Source organism: Zingiber officinale, chromosome 4A (genome assembly GCF_018446385.1).
Source record: "Zingiber officinale cultivar Zhangliang chromosome 4A, Zo_v1.1, whole genome shotgun sequence".
NCBI classification, from domain to species: domain Eukaryota; kingdom Viridiplantae; phylum Streptophyta; class Magnoliopsida; order Zingiberales; family Zingiberaceae; genus Zingiber; species Zingiber officinale.
In genome coordinates this window covers 141289673-141304427 of record NC_055992.1, presented here as the reverse complement: position 1 = coordinate 141304427, position 14755 = coordinate 141289673, and positions in this window count along the sequence as shown.

The following is a 14755-nucleotide window of genomic DNA, read 5'->3' as shown; positions in this document are numbered from 1 at the left end:
GTCTTTATTTTAAATACAAGAGAACACTTAGGAAAATTCTCCTCTAAAATTGAAAATGGAATTTTTGTAGGATATTCCCTAAATAGTAGAGGCTATAGAATTTACAATAAGGTTACCTTAAAAATTGAAGAAACAACTAATGTAAAATTTGAAGAAACTAAACAAGACTTAGAACTTACACAACCACCTGAATTTGTTCCAGAAACCAACCAGACTCTAAGTCATGAAGAAGAGGAACAACATCAAGAAAGTCAACCCACTAGAACAATAAGGGTTAACCCAAATCATCCAACTGATCAAATAATTGGTGACCCAGACTTGAGAGTTCAAACCAGATCATCTTTTAGAAACCTAAGTCAAATTTCTTTAATTTCAAAAATTGAACCCAAAACTGTGGATGAATCCTTACTAGACCCAGACTGGATTATAGCTATGCAAGAGGAACTAGCCCAATTTGAACATAATGAAGTTTGGGACCTAGTACCTCCACCTAAGAACAAGAAAATAATAGAAACAAAATGGGTATTCAGAAACAAATTAAGTGAAACTGGAGAAATTACTAGAAATAAAGCTAGGCTAGTTGCCAAAGGGTTTAGTCAGGTTGAAGGACTTGACTATGATGAAACCTATGCCCCAGTAGCCAGATTAGAATCCATTAGAATGTTACTAAGTTATGCAGCCCACAAGGGATTTAAACTATACCAAATGGATGTTAAGTCTGCCTTTCTTAATGGACTAATTAAAGAAGAAGTTTATGTAGGTCAGCCTCCTGGGTTTGAAAGTCTAGAACACCCTGATCATGTTTTCAAGTTAAAGAAAGCTTTATATGACCTTAAACAAGCACCCAGGGCATGGTATGAAAGACTAACATCGTACTTAACATCTAAAGGATTCAACCAAGGTCAAATTGACCCAACCTTGTTTGTTAAATCTTTAAATGCAGACATATTTATTGCACAAATATACGTAGATGATATAATGTTTGGATCAATAAATTCAGAATTTTTAGAAGAATTTATTAATCTAATGGAAAAAGAATTTGAAATGAGCTTAGTAGGAAAATTAACTTATTTCTTAGGATTACAAATCAAACAAACAAATGAAGGAAATTATATTTATCAACATAAATACACTAAAGACTTACTTAAAAAATTCGGAATGGAAAATACAAAAGAAATAAAAATACCTATGGCAGTAAACACAATCTTAGACAGTGACCCAAATGGAAAACCAATTGACTTAAAACATTATAGGAGTGCAATAGGTAGCCTACTGTACTTAACTGCAAGCCGACCTGATATTTTATTTGCAGTTAGTATGTGTGCTAGATATCAAACTTGTGCTAAGGAATCCCATTTGACACAAGTTAAAAGAATTTTTAGATATCTTAAAGGAACAACAAATGTAGGAATCTGGTATCCTAGGACAAATAATTTTGAACTAATAGGGTACTCTGACTCAGATTATGCTGGATGTAAATTAGACCGCAAAAGCACAAGTGGTGGATGCCAATTACTAGGTTCATCACTTGTTAGCTGGTTTAGTAGAAAGCAACATTGTGTTGCTCTATCTACAACTGAGTCAGAATACATAGCTATAGGCGAATGCGTTGCACAATTATTATGGATGATGCATACTCTAAAAGATTTCAACTTAAATATCACAAATGTAAAAGTATTAATTGACAATATAAGTTCAATTAACTTAACCAAGAACCCTGTGCATCATTCAAGAACCAAACATATTGAAATTAGGCACCACTTTATCAGGGATCATGTTACTAAAGGTGATATTGAACTCAAATATATTGAGTCCAAATCAAATTTAGCAGACATTTTCATAAAACCACTCCCTGAAAGTGAGTTTAGCAACTTACGTCGAAAATTAGGGATGTGCTCAATAGACTAGAAATCTTAAATTTCAAAAATACTTTCAAAAATGGTTTTATCAAATTATAAGTTAAACTTGTTTGTTTTCAAAACTTTCCATTTTTAGACTTTCAAAAACAGTTTTGGCCTTAGACTAGTTTTGAATCCTTAGAAAGCATGTACCCATAGGTCTAGTTTTTTAGCATCTCACCAACACCTTAGGTTTACCTTGCTTGTGTTTGACAAACATAGAAAGGGGTGAGATGCATAGACCAATTGTCTGGACTTAAGATGCTTATTTCAGTGCATCAGCATAAGTCTGGACGTTAAATACAACTCAGATATTAATCAGACTAAGTTGATCAGTCAAGTCAACTTAATCTGACTAACCAAGTGAAAGCTACTATCTTCTGATAGTCAGTTAGTACCTAATTGGTTAGACAGCTGGTTAAATTTAAGTATCAAGTTCAGGGGGAGAAATTAACTAAAATTTTGTGTGTTTGAAAAATGTTTTTAAAACTAATTTATGTTTACAAAAAGTTAAACTTAACTAAGTGTTTGAAAAACTTGGAAGGTTAATTCCACCTAATTTTCAAACCTGATTTAAAAAGTTGACTATTAAACTTTACAAATTTAACTTTTATCAAATTAGCCTTAAAAATTTATTTTGGCAAAATTTAATCTCACTTAATTTTTGCGTTGTTTTGAAAAAGTGAAATTGAAAATTTACCTTTTGAAAAGTAAAAGTTACTTAAACCGGAAATTTTTTTGAAAAGTTGAAAAATCTGATTTAAAAATTTTACACGCCTGAAAGGTTAAAACTTGATTAACTTTATACTTTTCAAAATTCAACTTGTCTCCCCCAAGATAACTTGATTAACTTTATACTTTTACTTGGATTTTTTCTTGAATTTTTGAACCAAACTCAGATATTTTTCAAGATCAGCTGTTTTACAGTAACTCTACACTATGTTTACCCTTGTTTTTTTTTATGAATGCCAAAGGGGGAGGGTTAGGTGGTTAAGTTAGAGCAACTAAATGCAAACTTGAAAAACTAACTTAAAAACCTCGAAAATCATGCTTGATTTTTGCATATATTTATCACTAACTTAACCAAGTTGTCATTCCATCAAAAAGGGGGAGATTGTTGGTGCGGTTAGCACTAACGGTCTAACTCAGGTTTTGATGAATGACAAATCAGGTTAAGTTAGGTTCGTCGTTATCTAACATTCTGATCGAGTGTGCAGGATAAGTCCAGACAGGTCGACGGGCTGACCGGATGTCTAGCACGAAGTCCAGCTAGGTCGACGGGCTGACCGGATAGCTGGCGAGAAGTCCAAGCGGGTCGACGGGCTGACCGGACGCTTGGCGAGAAGTCCAGCTAGGTCGACGGGCTGATCGGATAGCTGGCGAGAAGTCCAAGCGGGTCGACGGGCTGACCGGACGCTTGGCAAAAAGTCCAGACGGGTCGAAGGGCTGGACGGACGTCTGGCAGGTAAGTGAGGTAAGTCACTGGAGGGGAGTGACTGCGAGGACGCGTTCCCGGGAAGGGAACATTAGGCGTCGATCCGGCTTAGAACCATTTCGGATGTCTAAGTCGAGATCGTGACTAGATTCCGGTCTCGGAAAGACGGAATCTAAGTCATACTACTTGTGCTAATTCCTACTATGATAAAATGTGCTAACAATCTGTTTTGCAGGATATATATTGCCTCGGACTAACTTTGTTTTGCAGGAAAAAGGAGATTTCTGGAACAAGGTGGTCCGGGCGCCCGGAGGGGATCCGGGCGCCAGGAGGTCCGGGCACCCGGAAGGGATCCGAGCGCCCGGAAGGCAAATTCTATCCAGCCAAGTCGTCGCCACGTGGAGCATCTCGGTTTGAGCAGCTACGTCACATTCCAGGCGCCCGGAAGGAATCCAGGCGCCCGGAGCAGCATATAAAAGAAGCCCCAGGCAGGAGCTTCAGAATCAAGAATTAATCTGAGAACTCTTCTACTACTGGTCTTGCTGCTCGACGTTCAGTGCGACACCAACAACGCTCCGACAAAGTGCTCCTTCAGCTTTTATTTAATTTCCTTGTCGGTATTGCTTTATTTTCACTAGCATTTCCTGTATTCATTCTGTAATCATATTTCGACTTGTTAGTGATTGCCCAACGAAAGTGGTCAAGGACCACGGGCCTTCGAGTAGGAGTCGTCACAGGCTCCGAACGAAGTAAAAAAACATTTGTGTCTATTTTACTTTTCCGCTGCGTTTATACTCTAAAATTTCTAATCGATATTCACCCCCCCTTTATCGAATCTAACGGTCCTACAATAAAAGATTTAGATTATATCAAACGGATGTCAAGTCAGCCTTTTTGAATGGGTTTATTAAGGAAGAAGTATATGTAAGTTAACCTCCAGGGTTTGAGAACTTAGACAACCTAAACCATGTATTTAGACTGAAAAAGGCATTATATGGATTAAAACAAGCACCTAGGGCATGGTATGAACGATTATCCAATCACCTGATATCCAAAGGCTTTAGCCAAGGTCAAATAGATCCGACCCTATTTGTAAAAATCATAGAAAAAGACATCTTCATAGCCCAAATCTATGTTGATGATATAATTTTTGGCTCAACCAACTCTAAACTTTTAAAAGAATTTGTTAAACTAATGGAAAATGAATTTGAAATAAGTTTGGTTGGGGAACTTAACTTTTTCTTAGGCTTACAAATCAAACAAACCAAAGATGGAATCTATATTTATCAAACTAAATATGCTAAGGAATTAATTAAAAAATTTGGCATGGAAAATTCAAAAATTATAAATACTCCAATGGCAACTAACATCAACATTGACTCTGACCCAGAAGGAAAACCAGTAGACCCAAAGTACTATAGAAGTGCAATAGGTAGCTTACTCTACGTAACTGCAAGTTGACCCGATATATTATTTGCAGTAGGTATGTGCGCAAGATACTAATCTTGTGCAAAAGAGTCGCACCTAACATATGTTAAAAGGATACTTAGGTACATTAAAGGTACCATAAATGTAGGACTTTGGTACCCTAGAACTTGCACCTTTGACCTTTTTGGCTATTTTGATTCAGACTATGCCGGGTGTAAACTAGACAGAAAAAGCACAAGTGGTAGCTGTCAAATTCTAGGTCAGTGCCTAGTAAGTTGGTCAAGCAGAAAGCAACACTGTGTTGCTTTATCCACTACTGAAGCTGAATACATGGCCCTAGGAGAATGTGCTTCCCAACTTTTATGGATGATGCATACACTAAAAGACTATCAGCTAGAATACAAAAATACAAAAATTTTAATTGATAATATGAGCTCAATTAATCTAACCAAAAATCCAATTCACCACTCTAGGACTAAACACATAGAGGTAAAACACCATTTTGAAAACAAAATTCCAATTTTACTAGAGCTTCAAATTTGGACTTAGCCTAGGCTCTACCTCAAAAATCATGTTCCCCTAGAATTCAGCCAGAGCATCTCACAAACACCTAGGCTTACCTTGAGTGTGCTTGAAAAACTTAGAATGGTGTGAGATGCATAGGGTACAGCCTGGACTCAAGAATGCTTATATCTGTGCATCAATATGAGTATGAGTATTAAATACCTAATTTACAGTAATCAAGTCAAGTCATCTAACCCTAGTCAAATCTAACTGGATCTATTGACTTAACTTGACTAACCAAGTGAAAGTTGTTGTCCTATAGGCAATCAGCTAGTAGCTAGATGGTTAGACATGTAGCCAAGAAATTAAGTGTTTGATTCTTAGGGTTACTCAACTTGCACATTAGGGCTCTGATACCTTACTAAAAGAACTTAGTTAACTTGTAATCAATTTAACTCAACTCATTCTTAGACATAAAGGTCTAAACTAATTGCTTCTCCTTGGCCATTAAGTATTTTGGAATTTATTATTCGTTTAACTATTTTTTAAAATAAAAATAGTCTTAGACTTTCTTAATATTTTTTTACTTTTCAAAGTCTTTTAAAAATTTAATGAAGTTTATTTATTTTTTTCAAGTTATTGTTCAAAAAGCGTGTTCAAAATTAAGAAAATATTTACCAACAAAGCTTTTTCGAATCTATTTAACAGAGTTTGAAAATTTATTTTCCCCAAAAGATTTAAACTAAGTTTCAAAAGTGGCTAAAGTTATTTTTCAAAGTAAACTTTTTACTAGCTCTTTAAACTTAGTTGAAAGAAAATTATCTCTTTAGACATTTAGCTAAGAGTCTTACAATAAAAATTAATTATAAAAAGCTAAGTGTTTGAAAAGTTCTTTAAATTAGCCAAATATCCTTTCTTTAAAGCTAAGTGTTTTCTTTAAAAGTTTTTTTAAAACTTAATTCAATTTTCGTACTTAAGAAAATCCCTTTTTAAGACTTTTAAGTTTAATGGAAAATCTTTAAATAAAGTCTTTAAAAGCTTAAGTTTTCAAAATTTTGGATAAACAGAGTTGTTTTGCACTTAAACCATTTTCACTTAGAAAAATTTTACTAAGTTTTCCTACAAAGTTTTCCCTACAAAGTTGTAAAAGCCAGGTGTTTTAAATGTTATTTTTGGGCTTCAACATTTTTACTAAGTTTTTCCTACAAAGTTTTTGATCTATGGCAAAGGGGGAGAGTAGGACAAAAAATTCAAATTAGGACAAAAAATTCAAATTAAGGATAAGAGTTCTCGTATTAAGGGGGAGCCTTAACTTTGAAAATTTTAAATTTTCCTTACCTTTCATAAAGTTTAAAATTTCTTTAGCTTGTACTTAACTTATTACTTAAGTATGCTTACGTTTGTGCTTAAACTTCTTATTTAAAAGCATGCTTATGTTTATTTATGCATTTTTCTTTACTTAACTTTGAATTTGAGTTGCCATAATAAAAAAGGGGGAGATTGTTGGTGCGGGAAGCATCAGATGATCGAACCCAAGTTTTGATAATGGCAAAGGGTTCAAAGTTAAGCCGTCTTGTGATCTAACAGTTTGAATGAGTTTGTAGGAAAAGTCCTAAGTGTACTTAGGCAAAAGTCCTAGCTGTGGTTAGGCAGGTGGAAAATTCTAGGGGGTGGTAACCCTATGCGGAAAGTCTTGGCGGGTCGAGAGCTGCAGGCAAAAGTCCTAGGGGGTGGTAACCCTAGGTGGAAAGTCCTGGTGTCGTGAACCAGGTGGAAGACTGGATGGGCCAGGAAGCGGAAGTCCTGCAGAAAGTCCGAAAGTTTCGAACGCTGAGCAAAAGTCCAGTCGATTTGGAGGATCGCACTGGCAACAAGTAAATCTCCTAAGTGGAGTAGGTGATGACGCATTCCCCGTAGAGGGAACAGTAGGCGTCGGGTCGACCTAGGGTTTCCGGTTGGAAATCCGAAGTCAGACTCGAATAGTCTGATGACTGTCGACTATCATTTGTTATATAATTTCTGTGCTAACTTTGTTTTGCAGGGTATGTGTTTGGGACTAACACATTTTGTAGGAACAAAGAAGCAACTTTGGCCTCGGATGTACAATGTCCAAGGCACCTCCATGGGGCTTGGAGGCGCCTCGAGTGCAAGTCAAAGCCAGCTGTCCAGAGGAGCTGGAGGTGCCTCGGATGAAGCTGGAGGCGCCTTGGACCAAGGCTTGAAGGCACCTTGAGGAGGCTTGAAGGCACCTTAAACCTGATATGGTGCGACCAGGTTTGCGTTGATCCACCCGTGCGACTCGGCGGCCTGGAGGCGCCTTAGACAGGCTTGGAGGCGCCTCCAGTATAGTATAAAAGAGGGGTCAAGGCAGCAGCTCAAAACAACAACTTCCGACCAATCCTAACGCTACAAGCTGCTAATGAGACGATCCCGAAGTGCTGTAACATCATCCCGACGACCCGGAGCTTCAACTTTCATTTCTTTGTTGTCGGTATCAAGTTAATTACTATTTTTCTTTGTACTTAGCTTGTAATATATTTTTGAGATTATAAGTGTTGCCCAACGTAAACGCTCAACGAGCGTGGACCTTAGAGTAGGAGTCGCTCAAGGCTTCGAACCAAGTAAACTCCTCGTGTCTCTGTGTGTGATATTCTCTTTACTATTTTCCGCTGCGTTTATTATCTCGATTAGTTTTACGATTCCGAAACGAACGAAACAGCCACGAGCGTTATTCACCCCCCTCTAGCGCTTTCGATCCAACAGACCAGACACCAAGCAGAAAGTCCTAGTTGCGACTAGGCAAGGAAGTCCTAGTAGGTCTGGTGGATCGAGGGGCAGGAAGACCTGGTGGGTCGAGGATCGGACATGGGAAGCATGTGGTCCTTTGTTTGGGGGGGATTGTTGGTGTTTCAAGGTTGTAAACATAGTCCCACATTGAAAACACATGGGAAAGATCATGGGTTTATAAAGAGAAAGATATCTCCATTGGCATGAGGCCTTTTGGATATAGCCCAAGAGCAAAATCATGAGGGCTTAGGCCCAAAGTGCACAATATCATGCAATTGTAGAGATATCTAAATTCTTTTCGAACCAACAGTTATCTTCAAATCGGCATAAAGAACCGCCCAAAATTCCAACCGAGCACAAAGTTATGACCATTTTACTTTTGGTTCGCAGTGTTGAAAATTCCACACGACCTTCACACAGCCGTGTGACATTCACACGGCCTCAACACGCCCCCCACATGGCCTCCACACGGCCATGTGGTCTTCACACGACCAGAACTTGGAAGAACTCAGTTTTCGCATGCCCGTGACACTCTGGAAGCTCTAGACTCCATTTAAGCTCCGTTTTTGTTCTAAATCGCATCCTATCAATCAAAATAAGAAAAGAGTATATCTCCGAACAAAATATAATGGAAGTATGACATTATAAAGAAATAGGGTGCAATAAACATAGATTATGCTAATGAAATACAAGTAGATGTGCGTCCAAACATGCATAAAAGTGTATATAATCTATACACATCAGCAACTTCTTCCCTACAACTCTCTGCTCCTTCAACTTCCCGCATTCCATCCGAACGGGGCAAAGCGTCATCCTCAGCAGTTCTTGAGAGAGGGGTTTCCCTTCCTACACCTCCATCCTCTGATCGGACACCTTCGTTGTCCACATTGCTAACCAGGACGATATGTGCATCACTGGTCGCCTTCCTACCGCCTTCACCCATCAACTTGGTCGGCTAAATATCCATAATTCGCTCCTCCCCCGTATCCAAGTCTAAAGGTCATGCCACTTCAGAGCCATCAGCCCCAGGCGGTCGGCGAAGCATCAAGGTCATCCTACACTTACCCACTGACTAGTGGCATCACCCAAAGGGTGTTGAGCCGCGCTCCCCTCATCACCAAATAACCATTCAAGGTCCCCTTGCCCAAACATGGGTAGATGCTTGGGCAAGAGCGGCAACTGTTCTGCCCAGGGAGCTAGCTGACGACTTTACTCAGAAATCTATTGGGGTAAATTTTAACTAAGTCTTTTCTCTACATTCCCAATCGGTGATTATTACCTGTTCTGTCTTGTAGTTCTGGGTGAAGTGCTTGGCACTATGCTAGCGCCTGGCATTTTTGGAGCATGAGAACTAATAGTTGTGAGCCCTGTCCGGCCAAGCCTACACCTCGCTGGCTCGGGTTAAGCAGCTCACTGTGGAGGTTGCCCAATTAAAGAATGACTTGGAGCAGAGCTTTGAGTAGCTATTGGGCTCCAAACGAGAGCTCAACATGGAGAAGAATAAGAATCATAAGCAGGCCCTCCAACTTGATCGGCTAACTAAGCAGGCTCAAAACTTTGAGTCAAAGATAAATTCTACCAACGTCTGGAAACTCTGAGCCATCAAAAACCTCGACATAAAAAACAAGGAGGCTTGAGTTTTGACCCAAAATCTTAAGGAGGCGGAAGTTGCTTTGGCAACCAAGCAGGTTAGCCAAATGACCGAGCAAGTGGAGATCAAGGTCCATCTTGATGAGAAAGATGTTGAGCTAGCTACTCTAAGGGCTAAATTGGAGGTATCCGAGTGGCTTTCAATAGGTACCAAGAGGAGGACCCGGCCGGTTGGAATCTTTCAGAGTAAATTATCTCCGCTTTGATGCTTTCAACTAAATGCTTACCGATCGAACTCTCTGCCTTTTCAACTACTACATCGATGGCACTCTTTGACAGCTGAAGGACCATGGCTACCTCTCCCCCAATCTGCCTAGCAAAATTATAAAGAGGGAGCATATCGCCGAGTCACTTTCGAACAATGTGTTTGATTATCTTGCTTAGCTTCCTTTTCTGCCCTCTTGTCAGCTTTTGTATGCTCTAAAAGCAATTTGTAAAAATTTTAAGTACCAATCAATGTGTGCCAGTTTGACACTTTAGAATTCTTTTTCCTCTACCATGTATGCCTAGCTAAACGATTCAAGAGTGATAATATGTGAGAATTAAGTTTACTTACAACACTGCCAAGCGCCTAATAAGTCTTTGACACTTAGGAGCGAGAGCTTGCTCGCTTATAATATGTTCGAGCGACTCATGAGTTTGGGACACGCCCAGTCTGAACCCCGTGGCTAATACTATTGAGGCGAGAAAGCGTGCTCGCTTATAACTTTCCTGATCGAGTCGAGTCTTTGACACTTGGGCACAAGGGCATGCTTGCTTATAACATGGCCGAGTGGCTCGTGAGTGTAGGACACACCAGGCCTAAATCCCATGGGGCTAATAATCTTGAGGCATGAGAGCGTGCTCGCTTATAACTCGTCCGATTGGGTCCAGAGTATTTGACACTTAGCGCGAGGGCTATGCTACTTATAACACGGTTGAATGGCTCGTGATTTTTTAACACACCCGGTTTGAACCCTGTGGCAAATATTCTTGAAGCACGAGAGCATACTCGCTTATAACTCGCCCGATCGGATTGAGAGTCTTTACCACTTAGCACGAGAGCTTTGCTCGCTTATAACACGGTTGAATAGCTCGTGAGTCTTTGACACACCTAGTCTAAACCTCGTGGCAAATATTTTTGAGGTGCGAGAGCATACTCGCTCTTTGACACTTGACATGAGATTTTCGCTCACTTATAACATGGTCGAGCGGCTCGTGAGTCTGGGACATGCCCGGTCTGGGCTAATAATCTTGAGGCGCGAGAGCGTACTCACTTATAACTCATCTGATCGAATCGAGAGTCTTTGACACTTGGTACAAGGGCTATGCTCGCTTATAATAAGGTCGAACGGCTCGTGAGTCTTTAACACGCCCGGTCGAAACCCCATGGTAAATATTCTTGAGGCGCAAGAGCATGCTCACTTATGACTCGCTCGATCGGGTTATCTTTGACACTTGGCGCGAGAGCTTCACTCGCTTATAATAAGGCCGAACGGCTCATGAATTTTTGACACACCCGATCTGAACCCCGTGGCAAATATTCTTGAGGTGAGAGAGCATGCTCACTTATAACTTGTCTGATCGGGTCGAGAGTCTTTGACACTTAGTGCAAGAGCTTTGCTCACTTATAATATGACCAAACATCTCATGAGTCTTTGACACACCCGGTTAAAATCCCGTGGTAAATATTCTTGAGGCGCGAGAGCTTCGCTCCCTTATAACACGATTAAACGGCTCGTGAGTCTTTGACACGTCTGGTCTAAACCCTGTGGCAAATATTCTTGAGGCGCGAGAGCATGCTCGCTTATAACTCTCCCAATCAGGTTGAGAGTCTTTGACACTTGGCATGAGAGCTTCGCTTGCTTATAACACAATCAAGCGGCTCGTGAGTCTGGGACATGCCCAGTTTGAACCTCGTGGCTAATAATCTTGAAGTGTGAGAGCGTACTCACTTATAACTCGCTTGATCAGGTCGAGAGTCTTTGACACTTGGCGCGAGGGTTATGCTCGCTAATAACATGACCAAACGGCTCATGAGTCTTTGACATGCCCGGTATGAACCCTGTGGTAAATATTCTTGAGGCGTGAGAGCATGCTCACTTATAACTGGCCCGATTAAGTCGAGAGTCTTTGACACTTGGCGCGAGAGCTTCGCTCGCTTATAATACGGTCGAATAGCTCGTGAGTCTTTGACATGCCTAGTCTGAAAACCATTGCTATTATTCATAAGACATGAGAGCATGCTCACTTATAACTCGCCCGATCAGGTCGAGAGTCTTTAACACTTTAGTGTAAGTGCGTGCTCACTTATAACATGTCTGAGTAGCTCGTGAGTCTTTGACACTTAGTGAATCTTGGTTTTAAACCTTCCTACATTCATAGAATAAATGGTTTTACAATTTACATTTATTCTACCACGTGCTTACTATCCTGCCAAATAGGGTTGCAGATGGTTCGCGCTCCATGGCCAGTTGAGTTTTCTTTCATCTTCGTCCTACAGATAGTATGAGCCCAAGCTCAGCTTTTATATCACCTTGTAGGGTCCTCTCATTGTTGGTTGCTACTCGGAATACTGTCCTAGTTCCCTTGTACAAAAATTTGTACAAGCATAGAACTATCCTAGCTACCCATGTGGTCTACTGAAGTTAAATTTGGATTGCAAATGATGCTTAACATTATTAATCTAAATTGTCTTTTAGAAGTTAAACTTGGATTGGAAACGATACTTAACATTTTTACTCCAAGTTTAACCGATGTGATCTTCCTGAGTTAAACCATATTATAGAAGTTATCAAATATCTATTTCAAAGATTGACTTCTAGGTTAAACATGGCGAGACACTAGGCCTTCTTGGGTATGAGATCATCCACCACTTCCTAGACAAAGCCTCGCAAAGAAATTGGATATTTAACTTCTTACAGTAAACTAGGTTTAACTATAGAGACCTTAATAGAAATACATTATCGAAATATGAAATTTAAAAATAAAATCGATAACAAAAATGATAACTTAAAATCGATAGCCTCTTATGTTTGGTTTTACAAGATCTATACAAAGAACATGAACTAGTTATGATGCGGAAACAAATAACTAGTTATACCTTTCTTTATAGCTTATAGACCTCTTGATATTCTGCTGTATTCCTCTCCTTCTCTTGGGTGTCGTGTGGGCGACGATCTACCAAGATGAAATCCACCCAAGCTCCTTCTTGTCCTCCAAGCCTCTTGAGCCACCAAGGGATGCCAAAATAGGAAACTTTCTTCATTTCTTCTCCTTCTTCTTCTCCTTCTAGTAACCGGCCACCTATGTAGAGTCTTCTCCTTTTTCCTTCAAGTTTCAGCCACCTTGGAATATGGATGCCGACCTTAGAAAGAAGACAAGAAGAGAAGAAGGAAGGTGTGCCGCTGGCCTAAGGAAGAGAGAGGCAGGAAGGGGCCGACCACACCAAGGAAAAGAGAGGAGAGAATAGGGTTGTCTTCTCCCATGAGACACCCTCTCATTCGCTTTTATAATCCTTAGTCAAGGTAAAAGAGGAAAGTTTTAAACATAATTAAAACTTCCTTATTTGTGGCCTTCCTTTAAAAAATAAAATTTTAACAACAATTAAAATTTCTCTTTTCTAAATTTCCTATTGTACATGGCAATAAAGGAAAGTTTCAAAATTAATCTCTCTCTTTTAAAACATGTAGACAACTAAAAAAGGAAAGATTATTTAAAACTTCTCTTTTTAAAACATGGTTACAAAAAGGAAAGTTTTATCAAAAATTAAAATATCTCTTTTAAACATTATAGATAACTACAAATAAGGAAAGATTATAACAAAATTAAAATCTCTCTTTAATCCTTTGTAGATAGCTATAAAAGGAAATATTTTAAAATTTTAAAACTCTTTTTTAAAACCATGAGGATGGCTATAAAAGTAAAGTTTTTAACAAAATTAAAATCTTTCTTTTAACCATTATAGATAACTACAAAAAGGAAAGATTTTAACAAAATAAAATCTCTCTTTTAACCATTGTAGATTATTATAAATAAGGAAAGATTTAACAAAATTTTGTTTACAAAACTTCCTTTTATTTTACTTTGGCCGACCCCATGCTTGGTCACTAAGCATGGCTTGGCCGACCCCTACTTGGGCTCCATAAAGGGCTTGGTCGACCCTAGCTCGGGCTCCAAGCTTGGCTTGGCCGGCCACAATAAGATGGGTAAGAAGCTTGGCTTTAAGTGGATATAAGACTTTATAAATAAGAGGCTACAACAGGGACCGAGAGGAGGAATTGGTTTTGGTCTCCCGATGAGCTTGAGCTTCCCGTATTCACCCCGAACACCCAACTCAAGTTCATCAATAATAACTCATACCACTAAAGAGTTATTATTGCACTACCGCATCAATCCCATATTACAATATGAGATCCTTCTTATCATGAGTGCGTTAGTCTCCCTGTGTTTAAGATATTGAATGCCTACTAATTAAATGAGTTATTGACAACTCACTTAATTAATATCTAGCTCAAAGAGTAGTACCACTCAACCTTATTATCATGTCGGGCTAAGTCCACCTGCAGGGTTTACATGACAATCTTTATGAGCTCCTCAAGGGGACATCATCAACCTAGATTACTAGGACATAATTTCATTCTATAATCAACAACACACCATATAAATAATATCATTTCCCAACTTATCAAGTCTATTGATTTAACAAACTAAATCACACCCTTTGATAAATTAAAGAAATAAATATTAAGTATGCGTGCTTGTTATTATTGTTGGTGCAACCTTAAGTCAAAGTTGACCTGGTTGACCAGACTCGAGTTGACTTGACTCGAGTTATGTTTGACGATGTTTAACGTGAACAGAAAAGTTGTATCTTGATGTTTGACAAGGATATAAGCTTGGGAGATTGTGGGTGCAACTCGTGGTCAAGGTTGACCTGGTTGACCCGAGGTAAGTTGACCTGACTCGGAAAAGTCTAAGCAGGGAGCTTGGCACGGGAAAAAGTCCAAGTATGGAGACTTGGCACGGAGAAGTCCAAGTATGGAAACTTGGCATGGGAAGTCGAAGAGGGCTC